Consider the following 24,133-nt stretch of genomic DNA (forward strand, 5'->3'; position numbering starts at 1 on the left):
TTTCACATACTTATGAGGTAAATGAAAATATTGTGGCCTGCAATTTTTGGAAGGCTGTGGAGGACAGTGTGAGCCCATAATCCATCTGCAGAGTATCTAGTCAGAATAAACTTCTGTCAGATCCCCTCTAACTATAGGCATGGAACGTGAACAACTTTACTATCAGACAGAGATTATTGTAAACTTGATGGTGATGAATCAAGCATGATATTATTTAATACTTGGTCGATTGACCTCCCTCTTGACCCAACCTGAATTTGTTCTAGGCCCAAATATTTCTTGCTTATTCCACAACAGAAATTTCTTCTCTAGGTTTTTAAATATCGATGGTGGTCTTTTCTTTCTTACTCTTTATTTGAATTTTTATCTTTATGTCATTATTTTCTTCTTGTTGTTTTATTTTGGCTTTGTTTTTTATTGTTTCTGTTGGGTTTCCCACTTTGTAAAGCACAGCAGGGGTAGATACATACAAACAATAACTGATGCGATGATTTGTCAGTGACGTGGAGGTGGGGGTGGAAAGTGAAGAGTGCGAAGGGATTGAGGGAGCAAACAATGAATGCGGGAGGGGTAGGGAGCCTGAGAGCCGATTGTGATGATGTACATACAATTCATTCTAACATGATTTAACCATGGAAGTGAATACTATATCAAGAAAACTAGTAATAAAAATGAAAGAAACCAAACTTGACCAACAGTTAGCATGGATGAAAGGCAAAGCTATACTTACATGGCAGGGGAGATGCCATGATTACAAAGGTGGTTTTCCCAGGGCGAGGCGTATCCATTGCCCTCCGGGTGTGCTGACCCCTGCGATTTCCCCAAATGTGGGAAACTTGACTGCATAATTTGTGGTAGTGGGGGACTGCACTCACGCTATCCCCTATTTTAAAAAAAAAGAAAAGAAAGGAAGGCAAAGCCGTTGCTTAGGGGGCATGGGGTTTATGTCAATGGTGGTAGAATAATTTGGAAAAGGAGATCAATAATGGTTGTACAACACAGAGACTATAATCAGTGGCAATGGAAGAAATTGTGGACCTGGAGAGTGTTTTGTTGTGTATATTTTTGCCACAATTAGAAAAAAATGAATTACATGAAAAATGATGAGTACAAAAAATAAGAAAATATTCTAGAATTGAATCATTTAATATTGCAACTTGAGACTTGAATTTTTTCTTCAGTTATTTTAACTTTAGAAATATTTCTATGCTGAAGTGTATATACCTACAAGTAAGGCCAGTTAGTACAACAGTTCAGTTTTACTACTAATAAACAAATGGAATATTTTGGGGGGGAGGGGCTAATACACCTCTTATCAGAATCCATACATACATCAATTGTATAAAACACATTTGTACATTCATTACCCTCAGCAGTCTCAAAACTTTTGCTCTCTACCTAAGCCCGACATCAGCTCATTTTTCATCATCCCTCCCTGTTGCCCCCTCCCTCATGAACCCTTGATAATTTATATATTATTATTGTCATGTCTTACACTGGCCGACGTCTCCCTTCGCCCACTTTTCTGTTGTACGTCCTCCAGGGAGGAGGTTATATGTAGATCCCTGTGATGGGTTCCCCCTTTCTAACCTATCCTCTCTCCACCCTCCCGGTATCACCACTCTCATCACTGGTCCTGAAGGTATCATCCTCCCTGGATTCCCTGTGTTTCCAGTTCCTATCTGTACCAGTGTCCATCCTCTGGCCTAGCCAGATTGGTAAGGTGGAATTGGGATCATGATATTGGGGGGTAAGAAGCATCTAGGAACTAGAGGATAGTTATATATTTCATCGTTCTACACTGAACCCTGACTGGCTCATCTCCCCATGATCCTTCCATAAGGGAATGTCCAGTTGCCTACAGATGGGTTTGGGGTCTCAACTCCACACTCCCCATCATTCACAATGATATGAATTTTTGTTCTTTGATGCTTGATACTTGATCCCTTCAACACTTCCTCATCACACAGACTGGTGTGCTTCTTCCATGTGGGCTTTGTTGCTTCTGAGCTAGATGGCTGCTTGTTTACCTTCAAGCCTTTAAGACCCCAGATGCTATATCTTTTGATAGCCGGCCACCATCAGCTTTCTTCACCACATTTGCTTATGCACCCAACAAATGGAATACTTTAACCAACTCCTGCTATCTTAAATTGATCAAGCATGAATCAAGCTTTATTTCTATTTATTGGTCCTTGAAATATAGAAGTTAGAAACAAGGAAGAATCAGTACTCAGAAAATATGGCATTGTTGATAGAAAAAGAGTGTCAAACCTGGCCCTGTTCAATACTCACCCTCATGAAGGAAAAAGGGAAGACGTGACTAATATAGCAAAGTGTGGTGAAGAAATTAGATGGTGCCCAGCTATCAGAAAGAATAGTGCCTTGGCCTGGGATACGTAACCCTGAAAAAAAATGGAGACTTGACCAATGGGTTTTAACATGTCCTTCTCTCCCTTTAACATAGAGGTATTCATCTGCTCTTTGTCAAGATTCCTGTTTGACGTGTGTGTGTGTGTGTGTGTGTGTGTGTGTGTGTGTGTGTGTGTGTGTTCATCCATACAAGATATTCCGGATAGGCAAGCTTACAGAGACAGCAAGTAGACTAATAGTTCCTGGGGAACATAGAGGTATGGGGTGAGGAAGAGTCAGTAATGATAGGTACAGGGGAATATTAAGTGTTCTAAAATTGACTGATAGGAGTGTGTAGCTTTACCTACCATGTTTGAACAATTGAATTGTATCTGGGAAGAATTACTGAAAGGTGAATGATGAGAAAAATTTAACAGTGGGCTAGGAGGGGGATATACTGTTTGTTCTCAGTGTATTCCATCTAGTGAGGTACATATTATTGTCACTGTTTATGTTGTTGGAAAAGGTATTTGCATGGGGATATATATATAACAAGAAAGCAGATAAACTTTAGGCCTCTACTTAAATCTTAACTCAATAGTACAAGAATGGTTTGTTCTAATATTGTGGCATTGTATGATACTCACCTTCCTGAAACAATAAGCAAATATGGTGAAGAAAGCAGATGGTGCCCAGCTATCAAAAGATATAGCATCTGTGGTCTTAAAGGCTTGTGATTAAACATGCAACTATCTAGCAGGGAAGCAATAAAATCCACATGGAAGAAGCATACCAGCCTGTGTGAGTATGAGATGTTGACAGAAGAGGTATCAAAAGTTCAAAAACATGCAACCAAGTTGATGTGAAGGGGCGTGGATGAAGCAGAGACCCAAAATCCACCTGCAAGATAATTGATAAGTCCCTCTCAGAAGGGCCACATGAAACCATGATAGAGACATGGTTCTGTATTGCACCTATGAACTATAACTACCCTCTAGTTCTTTTAAAATTCCTCCTCTTACAAGTAAGGTTTTTATGTGTTTTACCTGATTGATCACTTTAGATTTATGTATGTTCATTTGTATATTTAGGATCACTCAGTACATGAAGGTCAAGATGGATGACCCCCCCTCCCCGAGAGAGTGACGGGAATAATGGTTCCCTGAGGGTACAAGAGGGGTGGGGGGAATGGATATCACAGATGATTGAATAACCCCACCCAATGGGATTGAACAACAAAATTGTATGTGAATGGATATATTGGAATGTGTAAGATATGGCAGTAAAAACGATTATGAAAATAACCACACACACAAATAATAAAAATAGTGCTCTAGGTCTTATAATCTTGTTTTCAAAAATGCAGCCATCTAAGTGAGATGTCAACTAAGCCCCCATGCAAGAAGCACACCAACATCTGTGACCCAAAGATTGTAAATTATATAATCCAAATCTGAAGGTGAGAATAATATCAGAGCTTAAATTGTGAGATTCTGATTTGCAGAAGGCTATGACAGTAGAAGCCCAAATACACATTTGCAGGGTCTACACAGGAAATAAGCCTCAGGTATTTTCTTATTAACCATAATTCAGGGATGGGAATAACCAGGTTATCATATATGGTATTGGAGAGGTGACTATAGTAGACTAACAATGCTCTATTGAAATAGTGAGCTATAGCTGGTATATACGTTAGACATTTCTTATACCTGTGTTTTCCCAAGTCATCCTTATAAAAGTCCTAAAAGGCAAGCTTTATTTCCTCTTGTTATGGTTAAGAATATCAGATGTCAGAACTGTGGATCCTTCAATCACATCATCTATCTCGGTCAGGACACTTGGAACCACCTTGAAGGATTGTCTTCCTACCCCATCATAAGAAACACATTTAAATTTATAAATATTAAAAATGTTTAAAGCCTCCACTTATGATGATATAAACCTAAGACTCAGTAGTTTATGAGACAAACAAGGTTTGTGTGTAAGTGGAGTTTACATAAGTTAATTAGTAGAGATGAATATGGCACATAAGCATACGTGGAATTTATCATTTTTTTAGTTTTAAGTGCTATGGAGAAACAAAACAGGGTAATGTAAAATTTATACCTTTGAATTATGATGTTGGCAAGGAGCACTGACTATACAAGTAGCTTCCAGGGTAAATATGTCTTGGGAGAAGGACAACCAGAATGCTCCTTGGTTAGGCAGATGGTAAGACTTTGCCTTGTGTGCTTTGGACAGGTTCACATAAGGGACCAGTCCCTGGAGAAGCAGATCATGCTTGGTAGAGGGTCGGTGAAAGAGAGAATAGCTCATTACATGGATTAGCACAGTGGCTGCAACCATTGTCTCAAACATAGCAACAAATGTGAGGATAACACCGGACCAAGCAGTGTTTTATCTGTTGCACACAGGTAGTTTTGAGTAGAAACTGACTCGATGCCACCTCATCACAAGGAAGAGTTACCTCCTGTGTTGGTAAAAAAGGAGTATCTCTCAGCAAAGACCTCTCTCCGTGAAGAAGGCCTGAGCATGTGAGCCAAACTCAGAGTGAGTGCAAAAATTCCAGGGGTAAAAATATATAGTGTGATGGGATTAAGAACCGAGAGGGGTAGCATGAGTGAGTATAGGAAAAATTGACAGAAGATGAAGTTACAGAGATAAGCAAAGGCCCAGATCATGTACAGCACTGAGTCTCAAAGTGTGGTCCAATGTACCCTTAAGGAATCTCTGTAATACAGTTAGAGGATCCCTGAGCTCAAAAGAGATTTCATAATAATAGTACTAAGACTCTCATTTACTCTCATTTTCTCATGAACAGAGAAAGTTTTCCAGAGGACACGTGTCATGTGGCAAATAGTAAAATGAAAAAAAAAAAAGCAGTTGTGAAAAATCCAGTCTCTTCTTAAGTCAAACATTAAAAAATTTGCAAAACTACAAAACATACCATGCCTCTCAATAATTTTTGTTTTGTTTGGAAAAAATATGTGCTTACTTTTAATTAAAATTATATTATGTATATAATTTTCAAATACATTAAAATACATTTTTGAGTTTTCTATTTTAATGTCTAATTTAATAAATATCAATAGATATATAAGTAACATAAATAAAATCCTTGGGGAGTCCTCAATATTTAAAATTACAAAGGGGGCCTGAGACCAAAACTTCGGATCACTGCTATAGAGTATTATATTTAAGTCAGAGTATGGAACATGAGTCACATTCTAAATAGAATGGAGTAAAATCCATTGCAGGATGTAGAAGCCGAATGATAGAACCTTATCTACATTTTTAAAAGATTATTGGTGTGCTGTACAATGGAGAGACTGGCAATGGGGAAATCTGTCGGCACTTGGTAAGTCATCACTAACAGATATATTTGTGGGTACCTAATGAAGCACAGTGCTGAAGCTGGAATTTGAACTTTCTCATTAATAAAAAGAATTGTTTTCATATGCTTATAATGTATATATCTGCTATAAAACTAAATATTTGTAATTATATTTTTTTAATGTAGGACTAAAGTTCTGATGATTTAGAATGCACTATAGAATTTCCTTTGTGCTTGTTTTATGCACTAGTAATGTGTTTCAAATCTTGGGGTTGTACTCCCTGTGGACCTTACCCTGGCACACCACATAATTCTAAGCAAAATAGCAAAATTATACTTTGATGACATTTTATGTAAGATGAAATTGTCAGGAAATAGGACTACCTGCTGGCCGAATTAGGTTTTGCTTTTGCCATTATGAAATTCATGCTTCTATAAATTGGCAGTAATAGAATTTCACCTACCTTATAAATAGCACTTTTCAAGATGGATAAAATGTTACGTCCAACAGCAGTAAGCCAAAGAAATAGAAAACAAACAAAATAAAACAAAAAAAACCCTCTAATTTTATTATACTGTTGGGAGAAATGTTGTTTTTATTTTTCTGCCAAATACCAACCCACAGAAACAAAATCCAGTCTGAAGTTCTATAAGGTAAAAATTCCAAAAAGACTGAATCACTGTGGATGGATGCTTTAAATATTCTCAATGAATTTCTCTGTCAGCTCTCGGGAACACCCAAAGCTGCCAAAGACTGTAAGTTTAAGCTGGACTTTCCTTTCATAAGTAGTGTCTTAGTTAAAATGTTGCCCCAAGCCAAACCCACAGCTATCAAGTTAATTCCAACTCATAGTAGCCCTGTACACGGTTTTTGAGACTTTGTCTTTTTAAAAAGATATTTCCATTTTGCTTCTTCTTTTCTCGTTTTCCCCAATAGTCTTATTTTCATATAATTCACATATCAACAATTCAATAGTTAAATCACATCAAGAAATGTTGTACAATCTTCACCACAGTCAGCTTTAGAACATGCTCTTTGTTCTTGTACTCTTTGTGAGACTTTAAATCTTTACAGGGACAGACAGCTCCATGGCGTCAGGGGGAGGGTTTGAATCACTGACCTCCCAGTTAGCAGCTCGCTGCCTAAACAGTCTATCTCCGAATTTTTGACATTTTCCTTTGTGAATAAATCAAATATTATGGCAAACACCTCCCTTCTGGCATTACATAATACTACAATTTTTCCACTGCCCTCAGTAATTTCCCTTACTACTAGAAAAATATCATTTTTTTCCTCACAAGAAATGAATCTGAATGGCATTAAATAATAAAGTACAATAGAACAAAGAGAAGTGTAACTGATTAGGCTAAAGAGTGCTATGTCAGCCCAACTTGTTCAACCTGCCTTTCAACACTGAGAAAAATAAGCAAAAGAAATATCTGGTTTTGTAATTCCCTTGGAAGCAGCTGCAGACGGCAGTTTTCACATCACTGTTGACCAGTGGCCGACTAGAACCTGTTTTCGTGTGTGTGCTTATGAAATCCACTGTGCAGTCAATGCAAACAAACCCAACAGAAAATGTCTTGCTTTTACCAAATGCAAGGGTGATTATTTCTTAAGTTTTCTCTGCAACCATTTAGAATTTGCCCGCTAAATTTTAAATGGTATATTTGAAATAGTGCCTGATTCACAAAAAAATCTTTTCATGAAAATGATCAAACTGTCTTTAAAGGAAGGCACACCAGACTTATCAAATAATCTGCATGATACCTAGAACCAGGAAACCCTGGAAGTCAATTTAATTTCCTACATCCCGTATTGTTTTCTCTCACTCTTACTGACTGACAAGTTCTCAAGACACAACTCTCCTGCTCAGTAGGACGGTATTTCTCATCCTGTTCTGAGCAAAAGGAGTCCTGGTTGCAGGGCGGTTGCGCCCCTCCTACGGGGAAAGACTACTCCAGGGAGCAGGCACAGCCCAGGGAACTCACAGAGACAGTTCTACTGCATCCTGCATGGTTGCTCCGAGGGTGAAAGACCGGGCTTTCTAGTCCTGTAAAGAGCAGAAACTCACAGGGCTGGTTCCACCCTGTCCTATCGGGTCACTATGAACAGGCATTGACTCAATGGCAGTGAGTTACATAATCCTGCCTCATTAACACAACAAAGACAACCCACCCCATCAAATGGGATTATAAGCACATGAAAAGAGGTTAGGGGTTTCCAACATTTTGGGGTACTGGGGTGGAGAACAGAAATCAATCCATAAGAGAATTATAGAAAAAAATTGAAATGCACAACAGAAAGAAGAGTAGAGCTGAGAACTGATTCCTATGGGAGTGCTGAGACTGACTAGAAGGGGTAAATTTGGAAAGGGACACAGGATGCCTCTCTCTAGACCACGGGATGTAACATAGGACACTGGGGAAGGGGGTAGGAAGTGTTCTTCTCCTGCTTCTTGCCTCCCACAGGAAATCACTAATACTTTCTGAGAAAAGGATAAGCTGTCCAGTTAGTCCCCATTAATGAAACAATCCTTTCTAGGTTTAAGCATATTAGTGAACACTGTCTTCTTTAATAGCTCAAGAAAATTCCACTTAGAAGGAGTACCATGGACAGTAGCCCCCATTGTTTCTAAGGCTGTATATATGTACATAATTATATATTTACATATATACATAAATATATGTAAACTGTGTATATTTTTAAATATCTATTTCTGATATTGAACATATGTATTATATACTGTATATATTCAATATATTGCATATATTCAATATATATTGTATGTAGTCAATATACGTAGTATATATTGAATATATATAATACATTATCATCGAGTTAATTCAGGCTTATGGCAACCACATGTGTGTTACAATAGAATTGTGACTAATTTTGTTTAGTAGTAGGCACCGGCCCCTTTTTCCAAGGCATCCTGGGTAGATTTAAACCTTCAACCTCTTGGTTAACAGCTAGGTGCATTAACTGTACCACTCAAGGAATCCATTCCTAAAGTATTATACCCACATTTAAAATGTGTCCCCAAATAATGAGACTTCTAAAATTAGCAAGCAGAGTAGTATAGGAAAGTTCAAGACCCTACCAAAACATTCCAATGTAACATAATCCTCCTTATCCAGAACTGTAATGTAGTGGTAGTGGATAACCACTCGATGTGTTAGAGAAAATTTGTTCCATGGGGTTTTATTGGCTGCAATCTTCTTTTTTAATCATTTTATTAGGGGCTCATACAACTCTTATCACAATCCATACATACATCAATTGTATAGAGCATATCTGTACATTCATTGCCCTCATCATTCTCAAAACATTTGCTCTCCACATAAGCCATTGGCAGGTCTTCATTTTTCCTCTCCCTCCACGCTCCTAACTCCCTCATTAGCCCTTAATAATGTATAAATTATTTTGTCATATCTTGCCCTGTCTAGCATCTCCCTTCACCCACTGTTCTGTTCTCCGTCCCCCAGGGAGGAGGTCACATGTAGATCCTTGTAATCTGTTCCCTCTTTCCAATCCACTCTCCCACTACCCTCCCAGTATCGCCACTCACACAGCTGGTCCTGAGGGGATCATCCGCCCTGGATTCCCTGTGTTTCCAGTTCCTATCTGTACTAGTGTACACCCTCTGGTCTAGCCAGACTTGCAAGGTAGAATTCGGATCATGATAGTGGGGGAAGGTGGGGGGGAAGCATTTAGGAACTAGAAGGAAGTTGTATTTTTCATCGTTGCTACATTGCACCTTGACTGGTTCGTATCCTCCCTTAGACCCCTCTGCAAGGGGATCTCCAGTGGCTGAAAAAAATGGGCTTTGGGTCTCCACTCTGCACTTCCCCTCTCATTAACTTATGGTAAGTTTTTTTTTGTTTTGATGATGCCAGATACCTGATCCCTTCAACATGATCACACAGGCTGATGTGCTTCTTTCATGTGGGCTTTATTGCTTCTGAGCTAGATGGCTGCTTGTTTACCTTCAAGTCTCTAAGATCCTGGACAGTATCTCTTTCGATAGCCGAGCACCATCAGTTTCCTTCGCCATATTTGCGTATGCACCCATTTGTCCTCAGTGATCGCATCATGGAGGTGTGCACCCAATTATATGATTTTTTTTGTTCTTTGATGCCTGGTAACTGGTCCCTTCGGCACCTCATGATCACACAGACTGGTGTGTTTTTCCATGTGGTCTTTGTTGCTTCTGAGCTAGATGGCTGCTTGTTTACCCTCAAGCTTTTAAGACCCCAGATGCTATATCTTTTGATAGACGGGCACCATCAGCTTTCTTCACTACATTTACTTATTCACCCACTTTGTCTTCAGTGGTGGTGTCGGTAAGGTGAGCATCACAGAATGCCAATTGAATAGAAGAAAGTATTCTTGCATTGAGGGAGTACTTGCGTGGAGGCCCAAAGTCCTTCTGCTACCTTAATACTAAACCTATATAGGCACATAGATCTATTTCCCCATCCTCATATATAAATATATTTGCATATGTGCATGTTTTATCTAGACCTCTATAAATGCCCTTTGCCTCCCAGCTCTTTACTCTATTTCCTTTGACTTTCCACCTGTCCCACTATCATGCTCAGTCCCCACCTGGGTTTCAGCAATACTTCTTCGTTACATTACCCTTCATCATGCCCTACCAGGTCTCCCACATCCACCTCACCACCAATTTGAATCACTTGTTGTTCCCTTTTCCCTGAGTTTTTTGACACCACTTCCTTTCCCCCCACCTCCCCCATCCCATGTCTCCCCAAAACAGTCGGTTCCATTGTTTTCTCCTCCAGATTGTTCATCCAGCCTATCTTATTTAGACAGACCTGCGGACATAATAACATGCACAAAGACAAGACAGAGCAAAACCAAGCAACAATATACAACAATAACAACAAACCACTGACAAAGAAAAAAAGACAAGAAAGAAAAGCTTATAGTTAGTTCAAGGATCATTTGTTGGCCTTTAGGAGTGTTTTCCAGTCCAGTCTGTTGGGGCACCACGCCCTGGCTCCAAAGTCCACCTTCAGCATTCCCTGGGGGCCTTGCCACTCCATTCCCTTGCTATTCCACTGCAAATCCCCCAGTGCTTTGCCTCGGTGTTGTGGATCAGGTTGGGCACAACTCCCACAATGTGACTCTGGTGCTGTCCCCTGAAAGGCCATGGGTCAGTGAGAGGCATCATTTCTCATAGTGGGGCTGGCCATGTGGTCCTCCTTGTGGACTGACTGCTCTAATTGGGGTCATTGTCCTTAAGGACTGGTGGGCCAGGATGTGCTCCACTCTCTCCTACTCCCCCTTCATCTGCTCCCGTGTGCTCCGATCAGATATGTCCCTCTCCCAGAGCTGCAGATTCAATGCCATCCTTTGAAATAAATTCTTCTTGGGGAAGGGGCAGGTGTCCACATAGTTCTTGGGATATGGGCCAGCCCCAAAGACCTCTTCACTGTTTCTCTATGCCACCACGGCATAATGCATTCACATCTTGGATCATTGTGTTGAAGTCGGCTCCCTCTTTTCCTGTGGACATATAAACAATACCCTCCCCTTGGATGAGTTAGTGCCCTGTGCCTCCACTACCTATTTTTTTATTATTATATTATATTTTCCTTTCCCCACGTCCTTTGTAGTTGGCTACCATATGTATCCGTGTGTTTGGTCTGGTCCCTGCCATACTGCTGGTCCTCACCCCAGGAATGTTTGTATACAGTAGCTTTTTCCCTATGCCCTTTTGCATTTTTTAATGCTTACCTTAGTGGACTCAAGTTTTACTTTTACTTTTGTGCTTGGCTTACTTCACTTAGTATGATTTCCTCCAGTTCTTCCCATGCAGCAATGTGCTTCATATGTTCATCACTGCTTTTTAGTGATATATACTACTCCATTGTACGTATATACCACAGTTTTTTAATCCAATCATCAGTTGATGGAAATTTGGATTGCTTTCAACTCCTTGCAATTGTAAACTGTGTCACAATGAACATTGGAGCACAGATTTCTGGCCTTGGTTTGTTTCTTGCCTCTTCTGGGTATATGCCCAGTGGGGGGAATGCTAGGTCGTATGGTAACTCAATTTCCATCTGTTTTAGATATCGCCAGACGGATTTCCATAGTGGTTGTACATACTTACAAGTCCACCAGCAGTGGATGAGAGTTTCTGTCTCCCACAGCCCCTCCAACACATGTTGCTTTCTGATTTTTTGAATTGGGCTACCTTTGAGGATGTTAGGTGGTACCTCATTGTTGTTTTAATTTACATTTCTCTTATGGCTAAAGTTTAGGAACATTTTCAAATATGTTTGTTGGCCATTCTGATTTCTGCCCCCTGTGAAACTTCTGTTCAAGCCCCTTTGTCCACCTCTCAAGTAGGCAATTAGTTTTTTTCTTTTTGAAAGCTACCAGAGTTTTGTAGATTTTAGTAATAAGGCCTTTGTCTTATGTGTCATTCCTAAAGATGTTTTCCCAGTCCGTGGACTCTCTTATTATTCTCTTGGTGAATTCTTTCAATGTACACAGGTGTTTTATCTTAAGTATATCCCATTTGTCAATTTGTGCCTACTCTGTGTTTGTGTCCTTCCCTATTTCTGATAGCCTATGTATTCCCTGTGCCAAAGGTCTCAACTTGGTCCCAATTCCCTCATTGATGGCCCTAATAGTTTTGGGTTTAACTTCAAGGTCTGTGATCCACCTTGAGTTTATTCTTGTGCATGGAGTGAGATAAGGGTCTTGCTTCATTTTTCTGCAGGTAAATATAAATTTTTTTCCCAGCACCACTGGTTAAAGAGGGTATCTGCTTCCCATTTGATATTTTGGGGTCCTTATCAAAGATCAGTTGTCTGTATTCTGATGATTTTATTTCTGGGTTTTCAGTTCTTTTCCGCTGGTCTGAGTATCTGTCAGTATACCAATACCATGCGGTTTTGACAACTATGGCTGTATAGTATATGCTAACATCAGGTAAAGTAATCCTCCCACTTTGTCCTTCTTCTTGAGGAGTTCTCTGCTAATTCTGGGCTTCTTCCCTCGCCATATGAAGTTTGTAATGAGTTTTTCATTTCTTTGAAGAAAGATGAGGGTAATTGTATCGGGATTACATTAAATTTATATAGTGCCTTTGGCAGAATTGACATCTTGACTATATTGAGTCTTCCAATCCACGAGCATGGAATAGTCTTCCATTTGTTGAGGCCACTCTTGGTTTCTTGTAATAGTGTTCTGTAGTTTTCCCCACATAGATCCTTTGCTTTTTGTAGTCAGGTATATCCCTAGATATTTCCATTTTTATTTGGCTATTGGTCTCCTCTTCTGTGGTCTTATCTGATATGTATAACAGTCCGATGGACTTCTGCTTGTTGATCTTGTATTCTGGAAGAAGTGGACATTAAGCTACCACAGAAAGAAATTTTCAAAATGCTGGTTGGAGTCATACAGGATATGAGGGAAACAATATAGAAAAGGGAAAAATGATGAGGAGATAAAGGCCATACACCAAAGGGAAATAAAGGTGCTTAGGGAGGAGATAACAAAAACCAGTAGAAGAAACATGGACCTTGAGAATTGACTGGAGGAATCAGAGAACCACATCAGTGACTTGGAGGACAGCCAAGCAGACTTTAACAGACATGAACAAAAATCTAATAAGACCATCAGAGAAGCTGAAGAAAACCTAAGAGCTATATCTGATGCTATGAAGCAGAACAACGTTAGAATTATTGGCTTACCAGAGGAATACACAACAAATAAGTCATCTGCAACAATAGTGAGAGAATTCTTGAGTAAAACTTCCCCAGCTTAGTGAATGAAAACAAAGCAACTATTCAGGAGGCTGAAAGAACACTAGAACACTAGATTGAATCCCAAGAAGAAGTCACCAAGGCACATAAAAGTTAAACTATCCAACTTTGAGGAAAAGGAGAAAATCATGAGAGCAGCTATGGAAAAAGATACAATCCCATATAAAGGTTCCCAAATAAGAATATGCTCAGACCTATTAGCAGAAACTATGAAAAAGAGGAAAGTGGAGTAACATCTTCCAAAAATTGAAGGAAAACAACGTAGACCCATGAATACTCTAACCAGCCAAATTATCGGTCAAGATATATGGAGAAGTAAGAGTCTTCCCACACAAGGAAAAACTCAAAGAATATGCTAGAAGAAACCCAGTCCTACAAAAGATCCTTGCCGACCCAGTGTGGGTAGAAGAACAACACTCACCAAACATAAATAAGAGACCGCCACATAGAACAACCTCATTCAGAGGGCAACAAAGAGAAACAGACCCCAAGATAGCATTGGTTTAAGGATGGAAAGAAGTCAAGAATGATACACACACACACGCACAACACACTAATAAGAAAGGAAAGTAGGAAAACACACAACGCAAAAGGTATAAGATGACATAACAGAGTCCACAGATGGAGATAATAAATGTGAATATCAATGGCCTGAACTCAGGCATTAAAAGACTGAGACTAGCAGACTGGCTTAGAAAACACAACCGATCAATCTGCTGCCTACAGGAGACACATCTCAAGGCTACAGACAAAAATAGCCTGAGAATCAAAGGCTGGAGAATGCCATACCAAGCAAACAGCAATTCAAAAAAAGCAGAAGTTGCAATTCTAATCTCGGATAAAATTGACCTCAAAGTGCAAACCATAAAAACAGATAAGGAGGGACAGTATATAATGATCAAGGGAATGGTAGAAAAAGAACCACTAAGCATTGTAAACACATATTCCCCGAATGAGAGACCCACTGAATACGTCAACCAAACACTCCAAAAGATTAAAAAATAAATCACAGCCTCAACAATTATACTGGGAGACTTCAACACACCACTCTCTGAAAAAGATAGATCACAGGAAAAGAAACTCAACAAGGAGGCTAGAGATCTAAACACTACAATTAGGCAATTTGATATGATAGATATTTACAGAGCTTTTCATCCAAATACAAAAAAAATCACATTCTTTTCAAGCCCACATGGCACATAGGCGAATCTACATAAATTTAAGTACATTGAAATCATACAGACGTCTATCTCTGACCACTGTGCCATAAGGCTGGAAGTCAACAAAAGGAAGACAAAGAAAACAAGAGCAAACAGTTGGAGGATGAATAACTCTCTACTGTAAAAGGAGTGTGTACTGGCACAGTTCAGAGATGAAATTGGGAAATTTCTAGAAACCAATGAGAATGAGCACAAGACGTACCAAAACTTATGGGACACAGCAAAGGCAGTCATCAGAGGAAGGTTCATAGCAATACATGCATACCTGAAAAATGACGAGGGACTCATGATTCATATGCTGGCACAAAATTTATAACAACTAGAGCAGAGTCAGCAGGACAATCCTACTAATAGCATAAGAAAATAAATTATGAAAATCAGGACTGAAATTCAGGAGAGGGAAAATAAGAAAACGGTGGAAAAAATTAATACTGCTAAAAGCTGGTTCTTTGAAAGGATAAACAGAATCGATAGACCACTGGCAAACCTAACCAAAGAAAGGAGGGAACAAATTTCAACAGCAAGAATAAGGGATGAAAGAGGGGACATTACAACAGACCCTAATGAAATCAAAAGGATAGTTACACAGTACTACGAAGGACTGTACTCCAATGAATTCAACAATTTAGAAGACATGGATAAACTCTTAGAAAAACAATCCGTCCCTAGACTATCCCCGGTGGATTTCAAGAATCTCAAGAGACTCCTAGCAATAGAAGAAATAGAAAAGGTTATCAAGGAATTACCAACAAAAAAATTCCCTGGACCAGATGACTTCACTGGAGAATTCTACCAAGCATTTAGGGAAGTACTAACACCAATCCTACACAAACTCTTCTAGAACATAGAAAAAGATGGCAAACTTCCAAATTCCTTCTATGAAGCTAGTATAACTCTGATACCCAAAACAGGCAAGGATCCCACAAGAATCGAGAACTACAGACCAATATCCCTAATGAACATTGATGCAAAAATCCTTAACAAAATACTAGTCAACAGAATATAAACGTATATAAAACAAATAATTCACCATGTCCAAGTGGGATTCATACCAGGGATTCAGGGATGGTTCAACATATGAAAAACCATTAGTATTATTCATCACATTAACATGAAAAACTATAAGAATCACATGGTAATATCTATAGATGCAGAAAAAGCATTCGACAACATCCAATACCAATTCCTATTTAAGATACTTGAGATAATACAAGTTATATATGAAAAACCAACAGGCAACATGGTAGTCAATGGAGAAAAGACTAACACAATCCCACTGAAAAAGGAGACCAGACAAGGATGTCCCTTGTCCCCACTCCTATTTAATACTATGCTGGAGGTTTTAGCTTACAGCATAAGGCAAAGAAGAGACATCAAAGGTATTCGTCTGGGGAAGAGGTGAAACTATCATTATTTGCAGATGATATGATTTAATATATGCAAAATCCCAAAAGTTCCACAAGGGGAGTACTGGAAGCAATAAAGGAGTTTGGCAGAGTGGCTGCAATCTTAATAGAAGGAGATCACCAGACCTTTCTTCCACCATTGCTGAATAGGCCTAAATTGCCAGCTTTTAAATTAGCCGTTAAAGGTAAACTGTTTTCCCACCTAGACACTGGGAACCAAAACTAATTGAAACAAAATTAGAAGCCTGTGTAAATATATATATATGAAACATTTTAAACTTGAATGAAAGGCATGCAAGCCTTTCTCAGAATCTTTGATAGGAGCAGTAGATTAGAAAGAGTTGAAAACCTCATTTCTTGTCCTGTGCCCTTGAATGTGACAACAGTGGGAGAAGAATTCCAGCTCACGGCAGATGCTGCTGTGGCATCTTGATCCCAATGACACCCTAAGAGGCCCTATCAAGTTTCATGGAAAATCATGTTCTCTCCAGGAGAGGACTCCACTGTTTGGCATAAGCTAGATCATCTCCCATCTGTCCCCTACTACCTTCAATTGGGCTTTATTCCATGGTCTATGGCCAGAATTAAGCTTGAAGTCCAGTGATCAGAGGAGACAGACAAAAGGATGGTCTAGCAAGAATCCCCAAATCAACCTTCAAATCAACCCCATCACTAGAATTTAGCCATTCACCAGGAAGCTAATGGGTAGCAAAATTTTCCATAAGAATTTTTTTTCACCAGCTCATGATGTAAAACAACATTCTTATCTTTCACAGAATCATTATTTTTTATTCAGAAGAGGAAATAGTGGCAGTAAAACTAAAAAATTATTTAAAGAACTTCTAATTTCATCTGCCTTTAAGCAATATATAATTCCTTATGCAGTTTTATTTTTTATAGTGACTTTTTAAAAATTCTGATCTTAACAGTCATTTTAGAATTGCTCTACAATCTTTCTCATAGTGATCCTGTAAGACAGGGTAGAATTTCCCTCTGTGTTTCCGAGACTGCAATTCTTTACGGGAGTAGAAAGCTCCACCTTGCTCCCGTGGAGGGGCTGGTGATTTCAAACTGCTGACTACAGCCCAACGCATACCCACAACACCACCAGGGCTTCTATGAGTTGGCATCAATTCATTACAAAAACTTCCATACAATCTTTAAGGAAGTTTAATGGCTCAGTGATTAAGCACCTGACTGCTAACCAAAAGGTTGGCCATTAAAACTCACCAGTCAAACTTTGGGAGAAAAAACCTGTTGATCTACTCCTATAAAGATTTCAGCTGAGTAAATACAGTAGGAAGTTCTACTCTGTCGTATTGGGTCTCTCTGAGTCAAAACTGACTCAAGAGCACACCTCAACAACAAAACAATCCTTTACATTTAGAGATCTTTTCCTACATTTAAAAAATTGAAAGCAAAAAAAAGTTACCATGACTGTCATGAAACAGCATATATTCAGTACAGCACTATTTTGAAACTTCCAGATGGGTGCCCTGTATATATGTTGCAACCTGAAGAGAACTGCAATTCATGGAGCTTCTATTACCATTGGGCACACGGGGCTTTGGAAAATCCATTTCCCCAATTTTGTTTTAGGATCTACTCATCACTAACTTACTTCACTTTACATTTCTTTTCCCTTGGCATGTATGACAGGTTAGTCTTTTGACCATGGAAAGACCAAATTCACAATCCAACTGACTATCCATATGTTTCTTGGCTGGTAATTTAAGGTCCATATTTTTAACAGAATCTCAATACTCCAAAAATGCCACATGACATTAAACACGTCTGTGCTTAGCTATCTCACCAAAGGAAAAAGAATTCAAGAAGTTTTGAGATGCCAAAAGCACAGATCCTAAAACAGTAGGAGATGGGGAAGTTCATTAATGTGACACATGAGAGCCAACAGGTTACATAAGAGCACAACTGTTATGCACTCCAGGTAAAGGAAAGGATTAATTTTAGTTCCTGCTGGACCATGCAAAAGGTGTAAATTAAAGAAATTGTGTAAAGAATTGTTTCTCTGATCCTAGGCATGAAAAATGGAAGAAAGCACTAAAAGAGATGGAGTTATAAATTAACAAAAAGAAAACTTTCATATTGAAATTGTGCTAGAGTATTGAGTTATAGTAAACAGTTCTAACAGTTGAAATACTTTTGAAAGCCTTTGAAGAGACAAAGTGCAAATCCTAAGATTTTCTTATAACACTGATTAAGAATTAATTAACCAATTTACTCTCTGGAAAATAATAGGGGGGAAAGTGGAACAGTCCTAAGAGGATTGTTACACAGCACAATTTAGTCTAGCAAAAAGTAAATTTCAATGAAATTCACTGAATTATTATTCATGGATTTTTCCCAACCCAATTAAAAAAAAACCAAAATATCTTGTAATACCCTTCTAATAAGCAACAATATCTAAATGACAACATACTTATTACTCAATTCTGGCCCTCCCCATTTGTAATGTAGAAATTACCATATTCCTTTGGAAACAATGTGTCCATATCTATAATGCTCAAAAATATTAAATTAAGTAAAACAGTCTGGCATAATCCTCCCATGCATATACCGCACGTTTTGTGACATTTCCCAATATGAATTTCAGCCTCTCGCCTGTCCTTCCATGCACAGGTAAGTCACATCTTTCTGTTCATTCTCTTTCCTTCTGTTTCCTTTCATCTCCTGCTTATTTGTATAAAAATGGTACCCAAATGTTACTTTCATATTTCTTCATATGGTTGGAAACTCTTTACTTTAACATGGTGTCCTATATTCACAAGAATAACAATGATATTTTTATCATTGTTAAATTTTTTATCACACTTTTGGTCCTCCAGGAGCTCTGATGGCAGGTTGCTAAGTATTGGATTGCTAACCACAGGGTCAGTAGTTCCAAACCACCAGCCTCTCTGCTGAAGAAAGACTGGGCTTTCTACTCCCATAAAGCTATAATCTCAGAAACCTACAGGGGCTGTTCTACTCTGCTCTGTAGTTGCTGTGGATCAGAATCAACTCAACAGCAGTGAGTTTGGTTTGGGGGGTGATGGCATCCACTGGTAATTTATTGTTGTTGGGTGCCACAGAACTGGCTCCAATAGCACCTCATTAACAACAAAACAAACATTGCTTGGTCCTGCTCCATCCTCACAATTGTTATATTTGAGCCCATTGTTGCAACTACTCTGTCTATCCATTTTATTGAAGGTCTTCCTCTTTTTCCATGACCCTCTACTTTATCAAGCATAGTAGTCCAGTCCTGCTCCACGGACTGATCTCACCTAACATGTCCAAAGTGTGTGAGATGAAATCTCAATCTTCTCTTCCAAAAAACATTCTGGTTGCACTTCTTGCAATCCATGTTACTCTCAGTATTATTCCCCAACACCAGAATTCAATGTCATCAATTTTCTCCAGTCTTGTTATTCATTGTCAAGCTCTCTCGTGCATAGGCGGCCATTGAACACACCATGGATTGGGACAGGTGCACTTTCATTCTGAGTGACATCATTGTTCTTCCAAGACTTTAAAGAGGTCTTGTGCAATATCTTTGCTCAATGAAGTAGATCATTTGATTGACTTCATTCTGCTTCCATGAGGATTGATTGTGGATCTGGGAAAAATGACATTCTTGACAACTTCAATCTCTCTCTATCCTAATGTTAGCTATTGGCCTAGTTGTGAGGACTCTTGTTTTCTTTACATTGATTTGCAATCCATATTGAAGACTGCAATTCTTCATCAGCAAGTACTTCAAGTCCTCCTAAATTTCAGCAACAACGTTTATGTCCTCTATATATTGCAAATTGTTGATAAGCCTTTTTCTAATTCTGATGCCATATTCTTCTTCATATAGTACAGCTTCTTGGATTATTTATTCATCTAACAGATTGAATATGGTAAAAGAATACAACCCTGACACACACATTTCCTAATACACCCTTTTCTGTTTCAATGACTGTCTCTTGGTCTATATATAAGTCCCTCAACACACGGCTCTATGTCCCACTCTTTGCAATGTTATCCATAATCCGTTATGGTCAACATAGTCAAATGCCTTTGCATAGTCAATAAAAGACAAGATATTTTCTGATATTTTCACTTTCTATTATTTTCACTTGCAGCTAAGGTTCATGTGGCATCAGCAATGATGTCCTTCATCCTAGGTCCTCTTCTGAATCCACCTTGAATTTCTGCCAACTCCTTCAAGATATTTTCTTCAGCAAAATTTTACTTCTGTATGATATTAAAGATATTATTTGATAATTTCTGAATTATGTTAGGTCACTTTTCTTTGGGATAAGCACAAATATGGACCTCTTTGCATCAGTTGGCCAAGTAGCTATTTTCCAAATTTCTTGGCATAAATAAGTGAGTGCTTCCAGTGCTTCATCAGCTTATTTGAAACACTTCAGTTGGGATTGTGTCAATTCCTGAAACACTCTTTCTCCATAATGCCTTCAATGCAGCTTGGACTCCCTGCAGTATCATCAGTTCTTGATCATGTGCTCCCTCTTGAATTAGTTGGATGTTGGTCATTTCTTATTGATGCAATGCCTCTGTGTATTCATTCCATCATCTTTTAAGACTTCCTACATTGCTCAATATTTTCGCTACAGAATCCGTCAGTAATGAAATTCTTAGGCTTGGGTTTTTTCTTTCAGCTTTAGATATGCTGAGCATGATCTTCCTTTTTAACTTTCAAACCCCAGGTCTTTGTACATTTCATTGTAATATTTTAATTTCTTGAGCTGGTCTTTGAAATTTTCTATTTAACTCTTGACTTTATCGTTTCTTCCATTTCCTTTAGCCACTGTACCTTCAAGAGCAAGTTTCAGTTTCTCCTAACATCCACTTCGATCTTTTTTCTCGCCTGCCCTTTTCCTTTAATTAATAAATCATTTTATTGGTGGCTTTTACATATAAGTCTTTGCGTCCATTATATTAAGTGATATGTACAAATATTGCCATCAACGACATTTACAAATATTGCCATCAATGATTTTAAAACATCATTTTTCTTCTTGAGCCCCTTGATATCAGTTTCTCTTTTTTCCCTCTATCCTCAGCCCTGCCACTCTCGTGAACCCTTAATATATTATATATTGTTATTTATCCATATCTTACACCACCCCTCCTATCCCTTCACCTGCAATCCTGGTATTCATCCCCCTCAAGAAGGATTATTTTGCTATCACTGCCATCAGTTCCTGCCCCCTCTTCTCCCCTTCCTTTCCCCTGCCCTCCTGAAGTTGTTACTCCAGTTACTGTTTCGGGGGAGGGGGCATTGTCTATACTGAATTCCATAAATTGACAGCTCTCATCTATACTGATGTATGTATACCAGACTAGCTAGATTTGCAAGGTACAAGTGAGATCATAATATTGGGGGAAGGAAGGATTAAGGACCTAGAGAAGTGCTGTGCTTTTCATCCATGCTCTACTGCCCCCTGGATGTATCTTCTCTTCCATGTGACCCCTCTGTGCTGGAATGTGCAATTATCCCTAGATGGGCTCTGGGTCTTTACCTCAACCCCTCTCCTTCACCTCGATGAGGTTGTTTATTTTTGGACTTCTGATACCTGTTCCCATTGACAGCTCATAATCACACAGGCTGGTGTACTTCTTCCATGTGGCCTTTGTTGATTCCCTGCTAGATGGACCCTTGTTTGGCTTCAAGCTTTTAAGACCCCAGATGCTATACCTTTTAATAGCCAGGCACTATCTGCTTTCTTCACATTTGCTTAGGCACCCAGTTTGTCTTCAGCTATCATGTTGGTAAGGTGGTCCTCACCTATTGCCAGATTGTTAGAACCAAGTTCTCTTTTGTTGAGGGAAAACTTGAATAGAGACCCAAAGTCCATCCACTACCTCAGTGTATTGCCTTATAAATATCTGTACTTAGGCCAATATTACAGTTTTATGTATTAATATATTTACATATGTATACATCTGTGTTTGTACCCCTAGTTTTGCTTCCTAGTTCTATCCTCTATTTCCTTTTACCTTGCTCCTGCCTCACTATCACACTAACCCTTCGTTTGCCTCTCTGTAGTTCCTCTCATATAGATTATGGTTGTGCCAACCCCTCTAAGACTCCACACCCCCTTCACACACAATTTGAGCTCCCTAGTTGTTCCCCTATGCTTGACTTTATTTGTTCACCACTCCCTTTCCCCCTACCTCCTCTTTCCCCAAGTCTCCCGAGAGCTGTCTGTCTTATTGCTTTCTCTTTGGGTTTGCTTCTTATACATATCTTATATAGACAGACATAAGAGAAACAGCAAAGACAGGACTAGAAAAACAAAACCAGCTAGAGAGAGAGAGAGAGAGAAACCATACATAGTTCCAGGTCTACCCATTGACTTTTATGACTGTCTCCCCACCGATCCAACAGGGCTCCAGGCAATGCCCCTCTGTGTCTGACATCTATTTTGGGAATTCCTCAGGGACTTTGTGGCTTTGCTCCCATTACTGATCTGTTATGTTCCCTTCTTGGAGCCTCCCACAGTGTGGGGTTGGGGGTGTTAGGGGTGAGACCAGACTTACTTCCCACATTGTGGTCCCAGAGTTATCCTCCATATCACTGAGCTTGTGAGAGAATGTTATATCTTGAGCTGTTGTCAGCCCTACAGTCCCTTCTGTGCCTCAGCTGCTCTGAGCAGGGATGTTGTCCACAGGGCTTAATGCTGCAGAATGGGATTTGGTCCCTCACTCTCTTTCCTTCAGAGTTTGCACCCATGTAGGTGGGACAGGCCAGCCCCTCTCCCCAACCTGTGACTTCAGTGTTATCCTCTGCAGCACATTCTTCTGGGGAGGAGGGCAGCTTAGCTCGGGTTGGGACGGTGCTGCCGTCCTCTCTGTTCATGGGTTGTTCCATGCAGCTATGTTGCCCTCCGGGCTCTCCTGCTTTTTTAATGACCTATTACTTTCCTCCTGTATGATGTTATTTACTTTGTCCTAAGCTTGTGAGATCTTTTGTCATTAGTGTTCAATGTGTCAAATCTTTTCTTGCAATGGTCTCAAAATTCAGGCAGTTTATACTCAAGGTCATAATTTGGCCCTCATGGACTTGCTTTATTTTTTTATAATTTCAACCCGAACTTACATATGAGAAATTGATGACATGTTCCACAGTCAGTCCCTGGCCTCATTTTGGCTTCTAATATTGAGTTCCTCCAGGGTCTTTTCTTCCAGATAGAGTCTATTTGATTCCTGTATTGTTCCATTTGGCAAGATCCATTTGTATAGCTGCCATTTATGTTGATGGAAAAGGGGAATTTGCAATGAAGTTGTCGTTGGTCTTTCAAATTTCTCTCACACTAAGGATAGACCTGGAGAGCATTATGCTGAGTGAAGTGAGTCCAGCACAAAAGGATAGATACTGTGTGCGACATCTACTGTTCAGAATGGAAACAAAGACCAAGGCCGGCATACCGCCGGGAACAGACTTCGGAGGTTACCAAAGATGGGAGACAAAGGAGGGAAGATGAACCAATGGACGACAGCAGAAAGGGGGAGCCTTTAATCGAACAAGGGCCATATGGAGGTTTATAACATTCTTCTTGGGTCATACAAAATTATCAACTTAAAAATTAGCTTGCTATATCTGGTCAAATATTTAATTAGTTCACCTCTAATATGATGGCTAGAACTGCTTCTCATGGGTGATGTGTTTGATCCTATCGGGGGTTGATGATTTCACAGGCTTTATATGACCCATGGGCCAAGTATTCCCCATCCCTACACTAGAGGGTTGAAAGGAGTTGACTTGAGTGAACAAAAGGATAGAGGTCTACAATCGATGGACAAGAAATTGGGAGCGGGCTTGGGGATAGAATACAGGGAGGGCTGAGGAGTGACTTGAACTGTTGAATGCAGAGCTGATGGTCTGAAATGCAAATCCCCCACCAGAGTCACAATTTTAAGAAATCATTTTTTAAATTCCATCATGAAATCTCCAACTCTGTTTTTCACCAACATCATATTTTCCAGCTACTGACCCTTCC

At 39.3% G+C, this 24,133-nt stretch overlaps 1 non-coding gene across 1 annotated transcript; it reads left to right on the forward strand.

Annotated features, from left to right (window-relative positions):
- The first annotated feature begins 722 nt into the window (after positions 1–722).
- LOC142441703 (U1 spliceosomal RNA) lies at positions 723–886 on the forward strand. The gene has a single exon (XR_012783056.1). It is a non-coding gene; the product is annotated as a U1 spliceosomal RNA (small nuclear RNA).
- Positions 887–24,133: the final 23,247 nt, after the last annotated feature.

The sequence above is a fragment of the Tenrec ecaudatus genome, chromosome 2 (assembly GCF_050624435.1).
Source record: "Tenrec ecaudatus isolate mTenEca1 chromosome 2, mTenEca1.hap1, whole genome shotgun sequence".
NCBI lineage: Eukaryota > Metazoa > Chordata > Mammalia > Afrosoricida > Tenrecidae > Tenrec > Tenrec ecaudatus.